Below are 24,311 nucleotides of genomic sequence, written 5' to 3'. Positions count from 1 at the left end.
TAGATGTATTTATTACAATTGTTATCATGCAAAAATAAATACATGCCATTATTTGGACAATGGTTCTTTTAAAAAAAAAGAAATAAATATGAATCCAGTGTTTTGATCCATGCTCAAATTAAATAGGTTAATGTTTGTTTTATTGAAGACATAATTACAGTGTCAGAGGAAAATAAAATAAACCCCTCCAATCTACATACAGAAAATCTTACTTACCAAATTGTACAGACACAGCATATAATTTATAGCAAAACAAAAACTATTTTGTTAAGTTAAAGTACCAATGATTGTAACACACACTAGGTGTGGTGAAATGTGTCCTCTGCATTTGACCCATCCCCTTGTTCACCCCCTGCGAGGTGAGGAGAGCAGTGAGCAGCAGCGGTGGCCGCGCCCGGGAAACATTTTTTGGTGATTTAACCCCCAATTCCAACCCTTGATGCCGAGTGCCAAGCAGGGAGGTAATGGCTCCCATTTTTATAGTCTTTGGTACGACTCGGCCGAGGTTTGAACTCACAACCTACTTTGTGAAACCATTGCAATGAAATAATAAAAATGTGGATTTTTTTTTTTAAGAAAAATATATATTTTTACTTTTGAATTTTTTAAAAGTAAAGTAAGGCATTTTTTTGTTGTTGTTTATTTTGTCATTTATTATTATCCAAGGACTCAAATCAACAAATATGCTAATATCACAATATCTACAAAATCGTATACATTTTTACATTTGATAATTTTCTAAAACCTTAATTCACAACAAACATACCAATGTCACAAAATCATAAAAAAAATTATTTTGTTATTTTCCAGGCACTTAATTAAAAAAAAAAAATATATATACCAATGTCGCAATATATACAATTATTGTTTTCTAGACTTAATTCACAAAAAACATATCGTCCCAAAATCATAAATGTTTTATTTATTTTGTCATTTATTATGAACCAAGGACTCAAATCAACAAACATACCAATGTCACAATATCTACAAAATGATAAACATTTTTTATGTTGTTCTTTTCCAGGGACTTAATTAAAAAGAAAAAAAAAAAACATACCAATGTAGCGATATATACAAAATTGTATAAAAAAAAAAAAAAGGTTAATTTTGTCATTTATTGTTTTTTTAAGGACTTAATTCACAACAAACATACCAACGTCACAATATCTACAAAATCATAAAAAAATGTATTTTGTTATTTTCAAGGGACTTAATAAAAAAACAAAAACATACCAGTGTTGCAATATATACAAAATTGTAAAAAAATTGATAAAATGTTAATTTTGTCATTTATTGTTTTTTAATGACTTAATTCATAACAAACATAGCAATGTCACATTATCTACCAAACCATAACAAAATATATTTTATTCTTTTCCAGGAACTTAATTAAAAAAAACATACCAATGTCACAATACATACAAAATTATAAAATGAAATAAAAAAGGTTAATTTAGTCATTTATTGTTTTTTAAGGACTTAATTCACAACAAACATAGCGATGTCACAATATCTACAAAATCATAAAACATATTTATTTTGTTCTTTACTAGGGACTTAATTAAAAAAAAAATCATACCAATGTCGCAATATATACAAAATAATATAATAAAACATTTGGGGGGGGGGGGGGGTTTGTCACTTATTGTTTTTTTTAAGAACTTCCATTCACAACAAACATAACAATGTCACAATATCTACAAAATCATAACAAAAAAAATATTTTGTACTTTTCCAGGGACTTAATAAAAAAAACATACCAATGTCACAATACATACAAAATTATAAAATAAAATAATTTTTTTTTAATTTAGTCATTTATTGTTTTTTAAGGACTTAATTCACAACAAACATAGCAATGTCACAATATCTACAAAATCATAACAAAAAAAATATTTTGTTCTTTTCCAGGGACTTAATTAAAAAAAAAAAAAACATACCAATGTCGCAATATATACAAAATTATATAATAATTAAAAAAAAATTGGGATTTTGTCACTTATTGTTTTTTTTAAGAACTTACATTCACAACAAACATAGCAATGTCACAATATCTACAAAATCATAACAAAATATATTTTATTCTTTTCCAGGGACTTAATTAGAAAAAAACAATGTCACAATACATACAAAATTATAAAATGAAATAAAAAATGTTAATTTAGTCATTTATTGTTTTTTAAGGACTTATTTCACAACAAACATAGCGATGTCACAATATCTACAAAATCATAACAAAATTAATATTTTGTTTTTTTCCAGGGACTTAATTAAAAAAAACAAAAACATACCAACGTCGCAATATATACAAAATTTAAAAAAATAAATTAAAAAAAAGTATATTTTATTTATTATTTTCCAAGGACTTAATTCACAACAAACATATCAATGTCACAAAATGTGTTTATTTTGTCATTCATTATTATCCGAGGACTTAATTCAACAAAGATATGACATTATCTTTTTTTTTTTTATTTCAGCCAGTGTTTGGACCCATAATCACTTTTTCAAATGACATTTTGTGAGAAAATATATCTACCTTTATTTAATTACATTGTATTTGTTAGTTTTTTTTTCATTTTGGCGGTAATAAAGAATAATGATTGAATGAAACAGGAGGGTTAAAGCCCCGCCCCCTCGCCCCTCGCCCCTCCCTCTCCTCCTGGCAGAGGGATCAGTGGAAGCTGGCGGCCCCGGCGAAGGAGCACCATGACACCGCCTTTCTCCTAACTCGGACCCCCAAGGCTGCTTCACCAGCTCCGGGGCGGAGGGAGGGAACCTCCGCAGCCTCACAGCGTCGCATGACCGCCGCCAAGGTGAGCTCGCTCCCGTCCGACACCACAAATGTTTGTTGGTTCCACGCGAGGTGTGGCGTTTACACTTCCGGTGGGGATGCGACACGTGCACCTGCCCACGTTACTTTTCCAACTGCGTTACTTCCGTCGAGGCGGGCGATACTGCAAATGTCGATGTCGATGCAAGACAATATTGCCGATGCTCAAACCCGATTGTGCCGGTAATTTGCTGACCGTGATTGTAATCACATTTTAGGGAAACAAAAACATGATAAATGCCACAAGATTTTATTTTCCAAGGACTCAAATCACCAAACATAGCAATGTCACGATATCTACAAAATCATAAAAACATGTTTATTTTGTTCTTTTTCAGGGACTTCATTCAACAAATATACTAAGGTCGCAATATCTACAAAATCGTACACATTTTTACATTTTGTAATTTTCTAAAACCTTAATTCACAACAAACATAGCAATGTCACAATATCTACAAAATCATAAAAACATGTTTATTTTGTTCTTTTCCAGGGACTTAGTGAAAAAAAAAACGTACCAATGTCGCAATATATACAAAATAAAAAATGTTAATTTAGTCATTTATTGTTTTTTTAAGGACTTAATTCACAACAAACATACCAACGTCGCAATATATACAAAATTGTAAAAAAAAAGAAAAAAAATAATGTTTATTTTATTTATTATTTTCTAATAATAATTCACAACAAACATATCAACGTCACAAAATCATTGAATTTTTTTTATTTATTTTGTAATTTATTATTATCCAAGGACTCAAATCAACAAATATACTAATATCACAATATCTACAAAATCGTACACATTTTTACATTTTATAATTTTCTAAAACCTTAATTCACAACAAACATAGCAATGTCACAATATCTACAAAATTGTAAAAAAAAAAAAGAAAAAATAATGTTTATTTTATTTATTATTTTCTAATAATAATTCACAACAAACATATCAACGTCACAAAATCATTGAATTTTTTATTTATTTTGTGATTTATTATTATCCAAGGACTCAAATCAACAAATATACTAATATCACAATATCTACAAAATTGTAAAAAAAAAAAAGAAAAAAATAATGTTTATTTTATTTATTATTTTCTAATAATAATTCACAACAAACATACCAACGTCACAATATCTACAAAATTGTAAAAAAATAAAAATAAAATGTTCATTTTATTTATTATTTTCTAATAATAATTCACAACAAACATATCAACGTCACAAAATCATTGAATTTTTTATTTATTTTATAATTTATTATTATCCAAGGACTCAAATCAACAAATATACTAATATCACAATATCTACAAAATCGTACACATTTTTACATTTTACAATTTTCTAAAACCTTAATTCACAACAAACATAGCAATGTCACAATATCTACAAAATCATAAAAACATGTTTATTTTGTTCTTTTCCAGGGACTTAGTGAAAAAAAAACATACCAATGTCGCAATATATACAAAATAAAAAATAAAAAATGTTAATTTAGTCATTTATTGTTTTTTTAAGGACTTAATTCACAACAAACATACCAATGCCACAATATCTACAAAATCATTTTAAAAATGTATTTTGTTCTTTTCCAGGGACTTAATTAAAAAAACAAAAACATACCAATGTCGCAATATATACAAAATTGTAAAAAAAAATAAATAAAAAAATGTTTATTTTATTTATTATTTTCTAATAATAATTCACAACAAACATATCAACGTCACAAAATCATTGAATTTTTTATTTATTTTGTAATTTATTATTATCCAAGGACTCAAATCAACAAATATACTAGTATCACAATATCTACAAAATCGTACACATTTTTACATTTTACAATTTTCTAAAACCTTAATTCACAACAAACATAGCAACGTCACAATATCTACAAAATCATAAAAACATGTTTATTTTGTTCTTTTCCAGGGACTTAGTGAAAAAAAAACATACCAATGTCGCAATATATACAAAATAAAAAAATAAAAAATAAAAAATGTTAATTTAGTCATTTATTGTTTATTTAAGGACTTAATTCACAACAAACAGCAATGTCACAATATCTACAAAATCATTTAAAAAAATTATTTTGTTCTTTTCCAGGGACTTAATTAAAAAAACAAAAACATACCAATGTCGCAATATATACAAAATTGTAAAAAAAAAAAAAAAAAAAATGTTTATTTTATTTATTATTTTCTAATAATAATTCACAACAAACATATCAACGTCACAAAATCATTGAATTTTTTTATTTATTTTGTAATTTATTATTATCCAAGGACTCAAATCAACAAATATACTAATATCACAATAGCTACAAAATCGTACACATTTTTACATTTTATAATTTTCTAAAACCTAAATTCACAACAAACATACCAACGTCACCATATCTACAAAATCATAAACACATTTTTTTGTTCTTTTCCAGGGACTTAATTAAAAAAAAAAAACATACCAACGTCACAATATCTACAAAATTGTAAAAAAAAAAGAAAAAAAATAATGTTTATTTTATTTATTATTTTCTAATAATAATTCACAACAAACATATCAACGTCACAAAATCATTGAATTTTTTTATTTATTTTGTAATTTATTTTTATCCAAGGACTCAAATCAACAAATATACTAATATCACAATATCTACAAAATTGTAAAAAAAAAATAAAAAAAATAATGTTTATTTTATTTATTATTTTCTAATAATAATTCACAACAAACATATCAACGTCACAAAATCATTGAATTTTTTATTTATTTTGTAATTTATTTTTATCCAAGGACTCAAATCAACAAATATACTAATATCACAATATCTACAAAATCGTACACATTTTTACATTTTATAATTTGCTAAAACCTTAATTCACAACAAACATAGCAATGTCACAATATCTACAAAATCATAACAACATGTTTATTTTGTTCTTTTCCAGGGACTTAGTGAAAAAAAAAACATACCAATGTCGCAATATATACAAAATAAAAAAATAAAAAATGTTAATTTAGTCATTTATTGTTTTTTTAAGGACTTAATTCACAACAAACATAGCAATGTCACAATATCTACAAAATCATTAAAAAAATGTATTTTGTTCTTTTCCAGGGACTTAATTAAAAAAAAAAACAACATACCAATGTCGCAATATATACAAAATTGTAAAAAAAAAGAAAAAAAAATGTTTATTTTATTTATTATTTTCTAATAATAATTCACAACAAACATATCAACGTCACAAAATCATTGAATTTTTTATTTATTTTGTAATTTATTATTTTCCAAGGACTCAAATCAACAAATATACTAATATCACAATAGCTACAAAATCGTACACATTTTTACATTTTATAATTTTCTAAAACCTAAATTCACAACAAACATACCAACGTCACCATATCTACAAAATCATAAACAAATTTTTTTGTTCTTTTCCAGGGACTTAATTTAAAAAAAAAAACATACCAATGTCACAATATCTACAAAATTGTAAAAAAAAAAGAAAAAAAAATGTTTATTTTATTTATTATTTTCTAATAATAATTCACAACAAACATATCAACGTCACAAAATCATTGAATTTTTTATTTATTTTGTAATTTATTTTTATCCAAGGACTCAAATCAACAAATATACTAATATCACAATATCTACAAAATTGTAAAAAAAAAAGAAAAAAAATAATGTTTATTTTATTTATTATTTTCTAATAATAATTCACAACAAACATATCAACGTCACAAAATCATTGAATTTTTTATTTATTTTGTAATTTATTTTTATCCAAGGACTCAAATCAACAAATATACTAATATCACAATATCTACAAAATTGTAAAAAAAAAATAAAAAAAATAATGTTTATTTTATTTATTATTTTCTAATAATAATTCACAACAAACATATCAACGTCACAAAATCATTGAATTTTTTATTTATTTTGTAATTTATTTTTATCCAAGGACTCACATCAACAAATATACTAATATCACAATATCTACAAAATCGTACACATTTTTACATTTTATAATTTGCTAAAACCTTAATTCACAACAAACATAGCAATGTCACAATATCTACAAAATCATAAGAACATGTTTATTTTGTTCTTTTCCAGGGACTTAGTGAAAAAAAAAACATACCAATGTCGCAATATATACAAAATAAAAAATGTTAATTTAGTCATTTGTTGTTTTTTTAAGGACTTAATTCACAACAAACATAGCAATGTCACAATATCTACAAAATCATTTAAAAAATGTATTTTGTTCTTTTCCAGGGACTTAATTAAAAAAAAAAAAACATACCAATGTCGCAATATATACAAAATTGTAAAAAAAAAGAAAAAAAAATGTTTATTTTATTTATTATTTTCTAATAATAATTCACAACAAACATATCAACGTCACAAAATCATTGAATTTTTTATTTATTTTGTAATTTATTATTATCCAAGGACTCAAATCAACAAATATACTAATATCACAATAGCTACAAAATCGTACACATTTTTACATTTTATAATTTTCTAAAACCTTAATTCACAACAAACATAGCAATGTCACCATATCTACAAAATCATAAACACTTGTTTATTTTGTTCTTTTCCAGGGACTTAATGAAAAAAAAAACATACCAATGTCGCAATATATACAAAATAAAAAATGTTAATTTAGTCATTTATTGTTTTTTTAGGACTTAATTCACAACAAACATAGCAATGTCACAATATCTACAAAATCATTTAAAAAATGTATTTTGTTCTTTTCCAGGGACTTAATTAAAAAAAACAAAAACATACCAATGTCGCAATATATACAAAATTGTAAATAAAAAGAAAAAAATAATGTTTATTTTATTTATTATTTTCTAATAATAATTCACAACAAACATATCAACGTCACAAAATCATTGAATTTTTTATTTATTTTGTAATTTATTATTATCCAAGGACTCAAATCAACAAATATACTAATATCACAATATACACAAAATCGTACACATTTTTACATTTTAGAATTTTCTAAAACCTAAATTCACAACAAACATAGCAATGTCACAATATCTACAAAATCATAAACAATTTTTATTTTGTTCTTTTCCAGGGACTTAATAAAAAAAATATATATATACCAATGTCGCAATATATACAAAAATGTAAAAAAACAAACAAAAAAAGTTTATTTTATTTATTATTTTCTAATAATAATTCACAACAAACATATCAACGTCACAAAATCATTAAAAAAAATTGTTTATTTTGTCATTTATTATTATCCAAGGACTCAAATCAACAAATATACTAATATCACAATATCTACAAAATCGTACACATTTTTACATTTTATAATTTTCTAAAACCTTAATACAAATTTTGTTCATTTTGTCAAAGAACGTGATGATTTTATTTTCCAAGGACTCAAATCACCAAAAATAGCAATGTCACAATATCAACAAAATCATAAACATTTTTATTTTGTTATTTTCCAGGGACTTAATTTTTTTTAAAAACTACCAGTGTTGCAATATATACAAAATTGTAAAAAAAAAAAAGATAAAATGTTAATTTTGTAATTTATTGTTTTTTAATGACTTAATTCACAACAAACATACCAATGTCACAATATCTGCAAAATCATAGAAAATGTTTATTTTGTTCTTTTCCAGGGACTTAATTAAAAAAACAAAAACATACCAATGTCGCAATATATACAAAATTGTAAAAAAAAAAGTTTATTTTATTTATTGTTTTCTAAGGACTTAATTCACAAAAAACATATCAACGGACCACAATCAGGGACCACAATCATGTGTGCTTACGGACTGTATCCCTTGCAGACTGTATTGATATATATTGATATATAATGTAGGAACCAGAATATTAATAACAGAAAAAAACAACCCTTTTGTGTGAATGAGTGTAAATGGGGGAGGGAGGTTTATGTTGATTTAATAAAAACAAAACAAAAAAAAAACGATACCGATAATAAAAAACCTGATACCGATAATTTCCGATATTGCATTTTAAAGCATTTATCGACATCTCTAGTCGCAATATAAAAAAAATTATTTTCTTCTTTTCCAGGGACTTAATAAAAAAAAACATACCAATGTCGCAATACATACACAATTGTAAAAGAAAAAAAAAAGTTAATTTAGTAATTTATTGTTTTTTAAGGACTTACATTCACAACAAACATAGCAATGTCACAATATCTACAAAATCATAAAACATATTTATTTTGTTCTTTACTAGGGACTTAAGTAAAAAAATAAATCATACCAATGTCGCTTTATATACAAAATTATATATATAAAAAAAAAATTGGGATTTTGTCATTTATTGTTTTTTTTTTAAGAACTTACATTCACAACAAACACAGCAATGTCACAATATCTACAAAATCATAACAAAAAAAAATGTAGTTCTTTTCCAGGGACTTAATTAGAAAAAAAAAAAAAAACATACCAATGTCGCAATATATACAAAATTGTCAAAAAAATAGATAAAAGGTAAATTTTGTCATTTATTGTTTTCTAATGACTTAATTCACAACTAACATAGCAATGTCACATTATCTACCAAACCATTAAAAAAAATATTTTCCAGGGACTTAATTAAAAAAAACATACCAATGTCACAAAACATACAAAATTGTAAAAGAAAAAAAAAAGGTTAATTTAGTCATTTATTGTTTTTTAAGGACTTAATTCACAACAAACATAGCAATGTCACAATATCTACAAAATCATAAAACATATTTATTTTGTTCTTTACTAGGGACTTAAGTAAAAAAAAAATCATACCAATGTCGCTATATATACAAAATTATATATATAAAAAAAAATTTTTGGGATTTTGTCATTTATTGTTTTTTTTTTAAGAACTTACATTCACAACAAACATAGCAATGTCACAATATCTACAAAATCATAACAAAATTTTTTTTTAGTTCTTTTCCAGGGACTTAGTTAAAAAAAACAAAAAACATACCAATGTCGCAATATATACAAAATTGTCCAAAAAAATAGATAGAAGGTAAATTTTGTCATTTAATGTTTTTTAATGACTTAATTCACAACTAACATAGCAATGTCACATTATCTACCAAACCATAACAAAAAATGTTATTCTTTTCCAGGGACTTAATTAAAAAAAACATACCAATGTCACAATACATACAAAATTGTAAAAGAAAAAAAAAATGTTAATTTAGTCATTTATTGTTTTTTAAGGACTTAATTCACAACAAACATAGCAATGTCACAATATCTACAAAATCATAAAACATATTTATTTTGTTCTTTACTAGGGACTTAAGTAAAAAAAAATAATACCAACGTCGCTATATATACAAAATTATATATATATAAAAAAAATTGGGATTTTGTCATTTATTGTTTTTTTTAAGAACTTACATTCACAACAAACATAGCAATGTCACAATATCTACAAAATCATAACAAAAAAAAAATGTTAGTTCTTTTCCAGGGACTTAATTAAAAAAAAACAAAAAAACATACCAATGTCGCAATATATACAAAATTGTCAAAAAAAATAGATAAAAGGTAAATTTTGTCATTTATTGTTTTTAAATGACTTAATTCACAACTAACATAGCAATGTCACATTATCTACCAAACCATTAAAAAAAATATTTTCCAGGGACTTAATTAAAAAAAACATACCAATGTCACAATACATACAAAATTGTAAAGGAAAAAAAAAATGTTAATTTAGTCATTTATTGTTTTTTAAGGACTTAATTCACAACAAACATAGCAATGTCACAATATCTACAAAATCATAAAACATATTTATTTTGTTCTTTACTAGGGACTTAATTAAAAAAAATCATACCAATGTCGCAATATATACAAAATTGTAAAAAAAAAAATAGATAAAAGGTAAATTTTGTCATATATTGTTTTCTAATTACTTAATTCACAACTAACATAGCAATGTCACATTATCTACCAAACCATAAAAAAAAAAATGTTATTCTTTTCCAGGGACTTAATTAAAAAAAACATACCAATGTCACAATACATACAAAATTGTAAAAGAAAAAAAAAAGGTTAATTTAGTCATTTATTGTTTTTTAAGGACTTAATTCACAACAAACATAGCAATGTCACAATATCTACAAAATCATAAAACATATTTATTTTGTTCTTTACTAGGGACTTAAGTAAAAAAAAAAAATCATACCAATGTCGCAATATATACAAAATTGTAAAAAAAAAATAGATAAAAGGTAAATTTTGTCATATATTGTTTTCTAATGACTTAATTCACAACTAACATAGCAATGTCACATTATCTACCAAACCATTAAAAAAAATGTTATTCTTTTCCAGGGACTTAATTAAAAAAAACATACCAATGTCACAATACATACAAAATTGTAAAAGAAAAAAAAAAGGTTAATTTAGTCATTTATTGTTTTTTAAGGACTTAATTCACAACAAACATAGCAATGTCACAATATCTACAAAATCATTTAAAAAAAATAGTTTCTTCTTTTCCTGGGACTTAATTAAAAAAAAAACATACCAATGTCGCAATATATACACAATTGTAAAAGAAAAGAAAAACGTTAATTTAGTAATTTATTGTTTTTTAATTCACAACAAACATAGCAATGTCACAATATCTACAAAATCATAAAACATATTTATTTTGTTCTTTACTAGGGACTTAATTAAAAAAAATCATACCAATGTCGCAACATATACAAAATATATATATTAAAAAAAAATTGGGATTTTGTCATTTATTGTCAGATCTTATTTAATCTTACCCCTTTTCATACCATAGCAGTTATATCCCAGTTCTTTGTTCTGTTTGTAACAGAAAAGTGATTAAATAAATACATGAAATACACCATAAGTAAGTCAACAAATATTACAAAACCCAAAACCAGTGAAGTTGGCACTTTGTGTAAATGGTAAATAAAAACAGAATACAATGATTTACAAATCCTTTTCAATTTATATTCAATTGAATGGACTGCAAAGACAAGATATTTCATGTTCACACTGAGAAACACTTTTTTTTTTTTGCAAATAATCATTAACTTAGAATTTAATGGCAGCAACACATTGCAAAAAAGTTTGGCAGACGGGCATTTTTACCACTGTGTTACATGGCCTTTCCTTGTTTTTCAACAATTTGAGAGCCCCAAAGACATGAAGTTGGCAGAGGGGCATTCTTACCACTGTGTTACATGGCCTTTCCTTGTTTTTCAACAATATGAGAGCCCCAAAGACATGAAGTAACACCCTTTAGTTAAAACTCTAGTAATGCTCTCTGAGGCTGAGCCAATCAGTGGCCACGATACTGATTGGTTTAGTCTCTAGTGGCCATTATCCAATCCATAGTATTGATATTTTTACTGTATTTATTAAGTTCTGTGCCTAACAAGTGTAATTTAGGGCCAACATTATATAAAATATGCTTTAAAAATCCCAATAAAATCTGCGATGTGATGAACCCGCAATATTATTGATTATTATATATGACGCAGGATGTCACGATGGACGACTGTATTGGCAAAAAGGATCAATAAAAAGTAATCTGATTATTGGAGTGATTTGCTTTCACTTTGAACCGACTTTTATTGACAATGGTCCTGTCCCACGACGTCCGCTATGATACTCCCATTCTGTCCTCCCCGCTGGGGGGGGGGGCTTGTTTTCAAGGAGACCACCAGTGGAGCAGATGGTTGAGAGCCATTGTGCGGCCCTCACTCTCGTTTCGGGTCGACGTAAACAAACTTAAGACAAAAGAAGGAGCAGCTTGAGCGCGTAATGACCCGAGTGTAATGCGCATGGCGAGCGGCAGCGGTGGCTGGAACCCACTCCTCGTACATTTTGGATACTTTTGAGGTCATTTCCTGATACTTGAAATTGGGGATTGATCTCTTGTTTGCTGGTGCAATAATAACACTAAACATGAGGAAGTAAAAAAATGAAAATGAAATGTCAGTTCTTATGTGTCTTGTACATGTTAAAGAATGGACAATAATAAAGCATCTTGAATCTTGAAAAAGCATGTATACTTATATTTATCATTTATTACACATTTCTTTCCCAATGTATTACAGTGGAACATTGATCTACACCAGGGGTCACCAACCTTTTAGAAAGCAAGAGCTACTTCTTGGGTAGTGATTAATGCGAAGGGCTACCAGTTTGATACACACTTCAATAAATTTCCAGAAATAGCCAATTTGCTCAATTTACCTTTAACTCTATGTTATTATTAATAATGAATGATATTTACACTTAATTGAACGGTTTAAAAGAGGAGAAAACACGAAAAAAATTACAATTAAATTTGGAAACATAGTTTATCTTCAATTTCGACTCTTTAAAATTCAAAATTCAACCGAAAAAAAGAAGAGAAAAACTAGCTAATTCGAATCTTTTTGAAAAAATGAAAAAAATAATTTATGGAACATCATTAGTCATTTTTCCTGATTAAGATTCATTTTAGAATTTTGATGACTTGTTTTAAATAGGTTAAAATCCAATCTGCACTTTGTTAGAATATATAACAAATTGGACGAAGCTATATTTCTAACAAAGACAAATCATTATTTCTTCTAGATTTTCCAGAACAAAATTTTTAAAAGAAATTCAAAAGACTTTGAAATAAGATTTAAATTTGATTCTACAGATTTTCTAGATTTGCCAGAATATTTCTTTTGAATTTTAATCATAATAAGTTTGAAGAAATATTTCACAAATATTCTTTGTCGCAAAAAACAGAAGCTAAAATGAAGAATTTAATTAAAATGTATTTATCATTCTTTACAATAAAAAAAAAAAATACTTGAACATTGATTTAAATTGTCAGGAAAGAAAAGGAAGGAATTTAAAAGGTAAAAAGGTATATGTGTTTAAAAATCCTAAAATAATTTTTAATGTTGTATTTTTTCTCTAAAATTGTCTTTCTGAAAGTTATAAGAAGCAAAGTAAAAAAATTAATGAATTTATTTAAACAAGTGAAGACGAAGTCTTTAAAATATTTTCTATTTGAGTTTTGTCTCTCTTAGAATTAAAAATGTCGGGCAAAACGAGACCAGCTTGCTAGTAAATAAATACAATTTAAAAAATAGAGGCAGCTCACTGGTAAGTGCTGCTAATTGAGCTATTTTTAGAACAGGCCGGCGGGCTACTCATCTGGTCCTTACGGGCTACCTGGTGCCCGCGGGCACCGCGTTGGTGACCCCTGATCTACGCACTTAATTGGTTCGTAAATAGAAAAGTTTGTATATTAAATAAATAAATAATGTAAATATAATTAATAGCTTCCTTTCTCGACAAAAGTGCATAGTTTGGTAAACGTTTGTATACTCTGTTTGCATGCATATTAGGGGTGTAACGGTACACAAAAATGTCGGTTCGGTACGTACCTCGGTTTAGAGGTCACGGTTCGGTTCATTTTCGGTACAGTAAGAAAACAACAAAATATAAATTTTTTGGTTATTTATTTACCAAATGTGTAAACAATGGCATAACATACATATACACACAGGGTCCATTGCCAGGGTTAATGTGGTCAACATATATAAAATAAAAACTAAATAAGATAAGGCTCAGAATTGGTTTCTTAACAAAACCTTTCTACATATAAAGTGCTTTTTTTGATTGATTGATTGAGACTTTTATTAGTAGATTGCACAGTACAGTACATATTCCGTATAATTGACCACTAAATGGTAACACCCCAATAAGTTTTTCAACTTGTTTAAGTCGGGGTCCACGTTAATCAACTCTAAACTGCCTCAAGTTGTTGCTCACATTAAATAAAATGACAACACTTTTCTTCTACATATAAAAAGTGCAACATTAAACAGTTTCAAGTCAACTCAGCCTCAGATTAACTTTTCTTCCCCCCCCCAGCCTGGCTAACTTGGCAGTAAGAGGATATATGGGCTCATTGTTCTTCCACCATAGAAGTGGCTCAAAATCTAGTTTTGAATGCAATATGGACTTATATCTGCTGCTATAAAAACATTTGTTATTGCTTTAGCCCTGTGTTGCACCTTTCCTGCTTCCGGCTCCCAGACCGTAGTCGAGGAGCGCAGGGGAGACACTCCTCCAGGGCCGATGTATTCTCGGGGGCAACACCCTTCACTCTACCCGGCAGTGGGTCTCCACAGCTCCGGACTCCAGGGTAAATGACGAATCCGGCGATTAGTTGCAAATCGTGGCTTTATTGAGGTCTTGCACACAGCCGATCCAACAAAACACTAGCCACTCCCCGCAATCAAGCTACCGCTCCCTCACCTCGCTCGCCCACACACTCACCTCACATGCTGTCACCTATTAAAGGGCCACACACACACATACGCTACTCTCATAACACATGCTAACCCATTTGAAGCGTCACCACCGCATTCAAGCAGCCTCTCCTCGGCGAGTCAGGCAGGGCTAAAGCAATAACAAATGTTTTTATAGCAGCAGATAAAAGTCCATATTGCATTAAAAACTAGATTTTGACCCACTTCTATGGTGGAAGAACAATGAGCTGAGTTGACTTGAAACTGTTTTATGTTGCACTTTTTATATGTAGAAGAAAAGTGTTGTCATTTTATTTAATGTGAGCAACAACTTGAGGCAGTTTAATGTTGATTAACGTGGATTTAAACAAGTTGAAAAACTTATTGGGGTGTTACCATTTAGTGGTCAATTGTAGGGAATATGTACTGTACTGTGCAATCTACTAATAAAAGCCTCAATCAATCAATCAAAAAAAGCACTTTATATGTAGAAAGGTTTTGTTAAGACACCATTCTGAGCCTTATCTTATTTAGATTTTATTTGATATATGTTGACCACATTAACCCTGGCAATGGACCCTGTGTGTATATGTATGTCATACTTGCCAACCCTCCCGTTTTTAGCGGGAGAATCCAGAGATTTTCTCCCGACAAACTCCCGGTATTCAGCCGGAGCTGGAGGCCACGCCCCCTCCAGCTCAATGCGGACCTGAGACTGAGTGGGGACAGCCTGTTCTCACGTCCGCTTTCCCACAATATAAACAGCTTGCCTAACGAATTCAAACGAATGGAAACAAGAATTTCAGTTCATCCAGGACAGTTGGAAGGGGAAGGTGTATGTTGCCTGTAAATATGTAGAACAGACTTCTCCATTGAACACGGTGGCCGAAATGATATACTCGTCATGAACGGAGAAGTTAAACAGGACAATACTGCCATCTAATGGATAGCCACCGGAACACTGAATTTCAAGTATTTCTTTTATGTAAATAAAATAAATAAATATATATATGTATATATATTAGGGCTGGGAATCTTTGGGTGTCCCACGATTCGATTCAAAATCGATTCTTGGGGTCACGATTCGATTCAGAATCGATTTTTTTTTTTCAATTCAACACGATTCTCGATTCAAAAACAATTTTTTATTTTTTATTTTTTTTAATTTTTTTTTTAATGAAAACAATACACAACAATACCATAATAATGCAATACAATTTCAAAACAAAACCCGACCCAGCAACATTCAGAATAGCAATAAACAGAGCAATTGAGAGCAATTGAGGAGACACAAACATGACACGGAACAACAGTATCAATATTAGTAACAATTTCAACATAGCAGTGATTAAAAATCCCTCATTGATATTATCATTACAAACATTAATAAAAAAAAACAATACAAAAAATGAACAATAGTGTCGCAGTGGCTTACACTTGCATCTCATAAACTAAATGTCTAATGATAATGTCAATGAGGGATTTTTAATCACTGCTATGTTGAAATTGTAACTAATATTGATACTGTTGTTGATAATATTCATTTTTGTTTAACTACTTTTGGTTTGTTGTGTGTCGTGTTTGTGTCTCCTCTCAATTGCTCTGTTTATTGCAGTTCTGTGTGTTGCTGGGTCGGGTTTGCTTTTGGAATTGGATTGCATTGTTATGGTATTGCTGTGTATTGTTTTGTTGGATTGATTAATTTAAAAAAAAAATAAAAATAAATTAATAATAAAAATATATATATATAAAAAAAAATAAATCGATTTTTTTAAAAATGAGAATCGATTCTGAATCGCACAACGTGAGAATCGCGATTCGAATTCGAATCGATTTTTTCCCACACCCCTAATATATATATATATATATATATATATATATATATATATATATATATATATATATATATATATATATATATATATATATATTAGGGCTGCAACAACTAATCGATTAAAATCGATTATAAAAATAGTTGCCGATTAATTTAGTCATCGATTCGTTGGATCTATGCTATGCGCATGCGCAGAGGCTTTTAAAAAAAAAAAAAAAAAAAAAAAAAATTTTTTATTTTTTTATTTAAAAAAAACAAAAAAAACCTTTATTTATAAACTGCAACATGTACAAACAGCTGAGAAACAATCATCAAAATAAGTATGGTGCCAGTATGCTGTTTTTTTCAATAAAATACTGGAAAGGATAGAAATGTAGTTTGTCTCTTTTATCAGACTATTAATCGATTAATCGAAGTAATAATCGACAGATTAATCGATTATCAAATTAATCGTTAGTTGCAGCCCTAATATATATATATATATATACATATAGCGCTAGAATTCACTGAAAGTCAAGTATTTCATACACACATATATATATATATATATATATATATATATATATATATATATATATATATATATATATATATATATATATATATATATATATATGAAATACTCGAGTTGGTGAATTCTAGCTGTAAATAACCACGCCAACCGCCCCCAACCACCACCACCCCCACCCCCGACCAAGCCCCCCCCCCCCCCCCCCCCCCACACCCCCTACCCCCCACCTCCCGATATTGGAGGTCTCAAGGTTGGCAAGTATGATGTATGTTATGCCATTGTTTACAAATTTGGTAAATAAATAATCAAAAAAATTATATTTTGTTGTTTTCTTACTGTAACGAAAATGAACCGAACCGTGACCTCTAAACTGAGGTACGTACCGAACCGACATTTTTGTGTACCGTTACACCCCTACTTAATACAGATTTCCTCAAAGTTTTATAATCATTACACAACTAGTCAATTAATCATACACAATTAGTTGCTAAGTCCTGATTGACTTTTTTCCCCCTTTTGCTTGATGGCTGCCATGTTTTTCAACCCGTTGTGTTAAAATTTTAGGCGCATGTGCTTAACAGTCTCCTAAACGAGCGTACCAAATTTTTTTTGCGGCAATTAACTTAAATTACAGAGTGTTTTGTGCAGCTGCGTGAGGAATTTCAAGTCAATCAGACTTATTGGTGTTTGACAACAGCACCACCATCTGTGTGCAGCGGTTCAGGAGTAGAAGAGTGGACCTACATAAACAAATACTGGCAGTCATGTATGGTGCTGAGGTTTTGACTGTAGGTAGAAGTGGGCTTCTTCTACGTGAGTCATAGGTTGGACAAAGTAGGAGAATGTCAGGTATGTGTTAACAGCCTGACAGATAACACGCAGCACGCAGCAGTTGTCTATGCTCATCTCGCCACTAAGGACTTTGCTTCTTGTCCACTCGAGACATGAGCAGATGAAGCGTTCCACTTTAGACACACCTTGAAGGATCTTGACGGAGACATCACCTCCGCACGTTGTTAGAATGTGGTGCATCTAATCCAACGTGTCTGCACCGGCCTTTTCAAATAACTGAGTCGAGAAGATCGACTGACGTGTTGAAACCGATGCCTGGGAACGTTCCAAAAAGGAGTCGCACAAAAGTTCACCACGTTTTCATCCTTGCTATCGTCAGGGGTCTGCAAATATATATATATATATATATATATATATATATATATATATATATATATATATATATATATATATATATATATATATATATATATATATATATATATATATATATATATATATATATATATATATATATATATATATATATATATATATATATATTAGGGCTGCAACTAACAATTAATTTGATAATCGATTAATCTGTCAATTATTACTTCGATTAATCGATTAATAACAAACTACATTTCTATCCTTTCCAGCATTTTATTAAAAAAAAACCAGCATAATGGCACCATACTTATTTTGATTAATGTTTCTCAGCTGTTTGTAAATGTTGCAGTTTATAAATAAAGATTTATTTAAAAAAATAAATAAAATAAAATTATTATTATTTTTTTTTCTAAAGCCTCTGCGCATGCGCATAACATAGATCCAACGAATCGATGACTAAATTAATCGGCAACTATTTTTATAATCGATTTTAATCGATTTAATCGATTAGTTGTTGCAGCCCTAATATATATATATATATATATATATATATATATATATATATATATATATATATATATATATATATATATTAGGGCTGCAACTTATTTAAAAAAATAAATACAATAATTTTTTTTTTTCTTTTTTCTAAAGCCTCTGCGCATGCGCATAACATAGATCCAACGAATCGATGACTAAATTAATCGGCAACTATTTTTATAATCGATTTTAATCGATTTAATCGATTAGTTGTTGCAGCCCTAATATATATATATATATATATATATATATATATATATATATATATATATATATATATATATATATATATATATATATATATATAATTTAGTGTTGTCCCGAAACCAATATTTTGCATAATATTTTGAAACGAAATGCCAGATAATGTCTTACCTTATACACACACCATAATAATACTCCTATGTTGAAGCACAGTACCATCCACCAAGCGGTGTGGCTTCATAGCTTACCAAAGTCCTACTAAAACATTTTGATAGATTTTTGAGCGCCGTGTGTAATGTTCTATATTTTCAATGGCACATATAAAATGTTACTTGAGTCATATTGCAGTCTACGCGCATCTCTTGTGTGTGACTGCCATCTACTGGTCATACTTATCATTACACCATGTACCACATAAAATGGCTTTGAGGTCAGCAAGCACAACCAAAATGATTCTGTACATTAGGCGCACTGTCGAGTTTTGAGAAAATGAAAGGATTTTAAGTGCGCCTTATAGTCTGAAAAATACGGTAATAACATTTTGTAAAAAATATAATTGACCCCAAATACTATTGCAATACGTGGATATATTAAATTAACATATAATGTGCAAGAACAACAAATAAAAATCAAACCTAACATTACTTAAAATGCCTATTGATATCATCATTTTGCTGCAGACGATTCAGTAGGATGTTTCCAACTGAGTTTTTCAAAAGATATAATAATAATAATAATAGATTTTATTTGTAAAGTTCACTTTACATTGAGTAAACAACCTCAAAGTGCTACAGTGTATTAAAAAAAAATATATAAAAAATAAATAAATAAAATTAAAAAGATAATAAAAATAAATAAAAATATAAACTACAACAGCCAAATAGCTAAAACTAGTATGCATAAATCTAAAAAAAGGCTTTTTTTAAAAAGAAGGGTTTTTAAGCCTTTTTTAAAAGCATCCACAGTCTGTGGTGCCTTCAGGTGGTCAGGGAGAGCGTTCCACAGACTGGGAGCGGCGAGCTTTGTCCTCGGAGGTTGGAGGAGGTTAGCCTGTCCGGAGCGGAGGTGTCGTGTGGAGGATTTGGGGGTGAGTAGTTCTTTGAGGTAGAGGGTGGCATTTCCATGGTGGCACTGGTGAAAGAACATTTTATGTCATCTATTTAGTTTTAATTATAAACAGGTAGGTATTTTTAATTTCCCCTTTTGTTTGTTATTGTAAATTAGTTTAAGTGAATAAAATGTAGGAGAGAATGGTGCGCACTGAACAAAACAAACCTTAAAAAGTGACTGCGGTGAACCCCCAACAAAACCTGCACCACGTCAAGGAACAATGCCCTTTTAAAGCAGGTCCATGTCACAAATAAGGAGCTGCAAAAATGAGATGAGATAGGATCTTCATTCATGCATTTTTACAATGCATAATTATTGCACTGCAAAAAGTCAGTGTTCAAAAACAAGAAAAAAAAATACAAAAATGAGGGGTATTTTATTTGAATTAAGCAAAATTATCTGCCAATAGAACAAGAAAATTTGGCTTGTCAAGACTTTCCAAAACAAGTAAAATTAGCTAACTTCAATGAACCCAAAAATACCTTAAAATAAATATATTCTCACTAATAACAAGTGCACTTTTCTTGGTAGAATAAAAAAAGAGACTTTTTGCTCAATATGTTGAAAAATATTCTTAAATGAAGTAAATGCTAGTGCCATTATCTTGACATAATGATATGCGCTCGGCATTACATTTCTTGAAACCAGCAAACTTATACTAAAAACTAATGTATTGTTCTTAATGGAAAGGCAACAAGGCAAGCGCTTGTTACTCTCGGGGTCTCCTAGCCGCTCAGGCAAATCATATTGTCTAAAAATGCATTTTTCCATGGATAACATGACATCATCGCGCCAAGTGTGTGCTCTTTCAGTCAATTAGTGCGCATATATACCAAAACATTTTTAATTGTAATTTTGAAGAATTGATCTGAATGTGCATGGACTATTTCTGTTCAAAATTGTTAGAAATGTTAAATGTTGAAATATTAACTGTCAGTTTACTGTACTGTGCCAACTGTACTACTATATGAGTACCTATTTTCTATTGTTTCATTGGAAATAAAACAGCAAAGTCCATTTGGCTGTCATCTGTTTTAATTATGAGACACAATTATGTCAAAATCATGATTTTTTTTTTCATGCTTGAAATAAGAAATGATGACTTTTCTACTTGTGAGTGTTGATGACACAGCTTTGCAACAGTTGATATTCTAGTTTCAAGCATGTTTTACTCAATATAGCTCATCAAATCTCAGCAACAAGCTGTAATATCTTACTGACATCATTTAGGAGCAAAACACTTAAAACAAGTAAAACACTCTAATATAAAATCTGCTTAGTGAGAAGAATTATCATATCAGACAGAAAATAAGCAAATATCACCCTTATTTGACATATTTCCTCTTACTTAGATTTCAGTTTTTGCAGTGTGTAAAGAATATTTACAATCAACCTAGTTTTTGTGGTTTCAAGTACAATAATTTGCTTCTCTTGTCAAGCAATATGAAAAGACTGATATTATCAGCAAACAAACATGAGAGGCAGTAGATTCTTACAAACATTTTTAGACCCGCTTCCCATCGATGCCCAGCCATAATTGTATGCATATTTAATAGCAGCCTTTAAGATGGAGGATGTTAAGGCCCTCAAGTCATGTGACCTCAGGATTTCCTCTCCCACAGTAGCCCACACGTCTACTTGTCTCACAACATTCATTTGATTTATTCACTTTTTAGAGAGGAAAAGCAGCACCTTTCTGTCCACGCCCCCTCGTTATTATCGCATGAGGTCGTTGGTGACATGACAGCTGTGAGACCGTTTGCAGGATTATCTGTCGCCGCCCCCACGTGCCGCCCACAGGGACAGGATTACCTAAAAAATATAAATAAATAAGTCAATGGAGAGTGCGTATTTGTCCAATGTCAAGAGCTCAATCACCAGGCAGAAAAGAGCACCATAATCGGATCAGTGAGCAATGGCGGATAGAAGGATGCTGCCTGTCACAATGTTGCAGGAAATAAAAGGTTTTTTAATTGAATTTTTTTTTAACGTAATTATTAAATTTTCCTCTTATTTTTTTTCACTTTTAAAATTTCGATGAATCTATTTTTCTAATTCTAAAAATTATAAGCACAATACATTTTTTTCCAGTATTTTTTGCCTTAAAAAATGAATGTAAAAATAATAAAGGTAATAAAAGTTTTTTTTAATTGAATTTTTTTAACGTAATTATTAAATTTTCCTCTTTTTTTTCACTTTTAAAATTTCGATTAATCTATTTTTCTCTTTTTTTTCACTTTTAAAATTTCGATTAATCTATTTTTCTAATTCTAAAAATTATAAGCACAATACATTTTTTTCAGTATTTTTTGCCTTAAAAAATGAATGTAAAAATAATAAAGGTAATAAAAGTTTTTTTTAATAATTTTTTTTAACGTAATTATTACATTTTCCTCTGTATTTTTTTTTTAACTTTTAAAATTTCAATGAAATTATTTTTCTAATTCTAAAAATTATAAGCACAATACATTTTTTTCAGTATTTTTTGCCTTAAAAAATGAATGTAAAAATAATAAAGGTAATACAAGTTTTTTTTTAATTAATTTTTTTAAACGTAATTATTACATTTTCCTCTTTTTTTTTTACTTTTAAAATTTCGATGAAATTATTTTTCTAATTCTAAAAATTATAAGCAGAATACATTTTTTTCAGTATTTTTTGCCTTAAAAAATGAATGTAAAAATAATAAAGGTAATAAAAAAAAATGTTAATTAATTTTTTTTAACGTAATTATTACATTTTCCTCTGTATTTTTTTTTTACTTTTAAAATTTCGATTAAATTATTTTTCTAATTCTAAAAATTATAAGCAGAATACATTTTTTTCAGTATTTTTTGCCTTAAAAAATGAATGTAAAAATAATAAAGGTAATACAAAAAATCTTTTTTTTTTTTAACGTAATTATTACATTTTCCTCTTTTTTTTTACTTTTAAAATTTCGATGAAATTATTTTTCTAATTCTAAAAATTATAAGCAGAATACATTTTTTTCAGTATTTTTTGCCTTAAATTAATGTAAAAATAATAATAAAAAAGGTCACCCTGTATAAAATCTTTGGAGTTGACATATTGTTTGCCATCTTAAGTGTACGTAAAGATTCTTATTAAAAGATATGAAATTTGTATTGAAACATTTTTTTTTGGCCTTCCATTTAATTTGGAAAATGTTTTTTCATTTATATATTTTACCTTTGTAAATTAATCTAAATGATAAAATAACAATTGTTAAAAAGTGTACGTAAAGATTCTTATTAAAAGATATGAAATTTGTATTGAAACATTTTTTTTTGGCCTTCCATTTAATTTGGAAAATGTTTTTTCATTTATATATTTTACCTTTGTAAATTAATCTAAATGATAAAATAACAATTGTTAAAAAAATAAAAGAAGGAGAGGGATGTCTGGGCTTCCCTGCTTAGGCTGCTGCCCCCGCGACCCGACCTCGGATAAGCGGAAGAAGATGGATGGAAAAAAATAAAAATAAAATACCTTTAATTATTGTGAAAAAAAGTAATTATTTTTGTAGTTTAAAGTAACAATCAGTGTTTTGTAAAAAAACAAAAAAAACAAAAACGTTTTAAATGTCTCTTCGTATTTTCAGCCTTCTTAAATTAATTTCATAAAAAATTTAGTTTTTTGGATGTTTAAAATCTTTATAAAAGAATAGTACAAAACAGTGTTTGCGATCTAAAATGTATGTAAAAATAGTCATTAAGATATAAATAGATTTTTTTAAAATTGCCATCTAATTAATAAAAAAATATCTAAACAGAGGTATTTTTTAAATTTAAATATTTCCTTTTTTTTGCTGCAGCTGT

The 24,311-nt window shown here is 28.1% G+C and overlaps 2 protein-coding genes across 7 annotated transcripts in view; both read left to right on the top strand.

The window, feature by feature from the left end:
- uso1 (USO1 vesicle transport factor) overlaps positions 1-29 on the top strand; it is a 53,199-nt gene extending 53,170 nt beyond the window's left edge. For 2 of the 6 annotated variants that reach the window (XM_062033435.1, XM_062033437.1), the window contains one exon: positions 1-25. This exon is cut by the window's left edge and continues 1,049 nt beyond it. The gene's annotated coding sequence lies outside the window, so the exon portion shown is untranslated. The other 4 variants (XM_062033433.1, XM_062033434.1, XM_062033436.1 and 1 more) reach the window with 4 other exon arrangements.
- A 2,483-nt stretch (positions 30-2,512) lies between these two features.
- Positions 2,513-24,311, top strand: part of coro2aa (coronin 2Aa) — a 115,733-nt gene continuing 93,934 nt past the window's right edge. The window contains exon 1 of the mRNA XM_062033407.1: positions 2,513-2,816. The gene's annotated coding sequence lies outside the window, so the exon portion shown is untranslated. The remainder of the gene's footprint in view (positions 2,817-24,311) is intronic.

The sequence above is a fragment of the Entelurus aequoreus genome, linkage group LG22, assembly GCF_033978785.1.
Source record: "Entelurus aequoreus isolate RoL-2023_Sb linkage group LG22, RoL_Eaeq_v1.1, whole genome shotgun sequence".
Taxonomy (NCBI): Eukaryota; Metazoa; Chordata; class Actinopteri; order Syngnathiformes; family Syngnathidae; genus Entelurus; species Entelurus aequoreus.
This window is presented reverse-complemented; position numbering and strand designations above follow the sequence as displayed.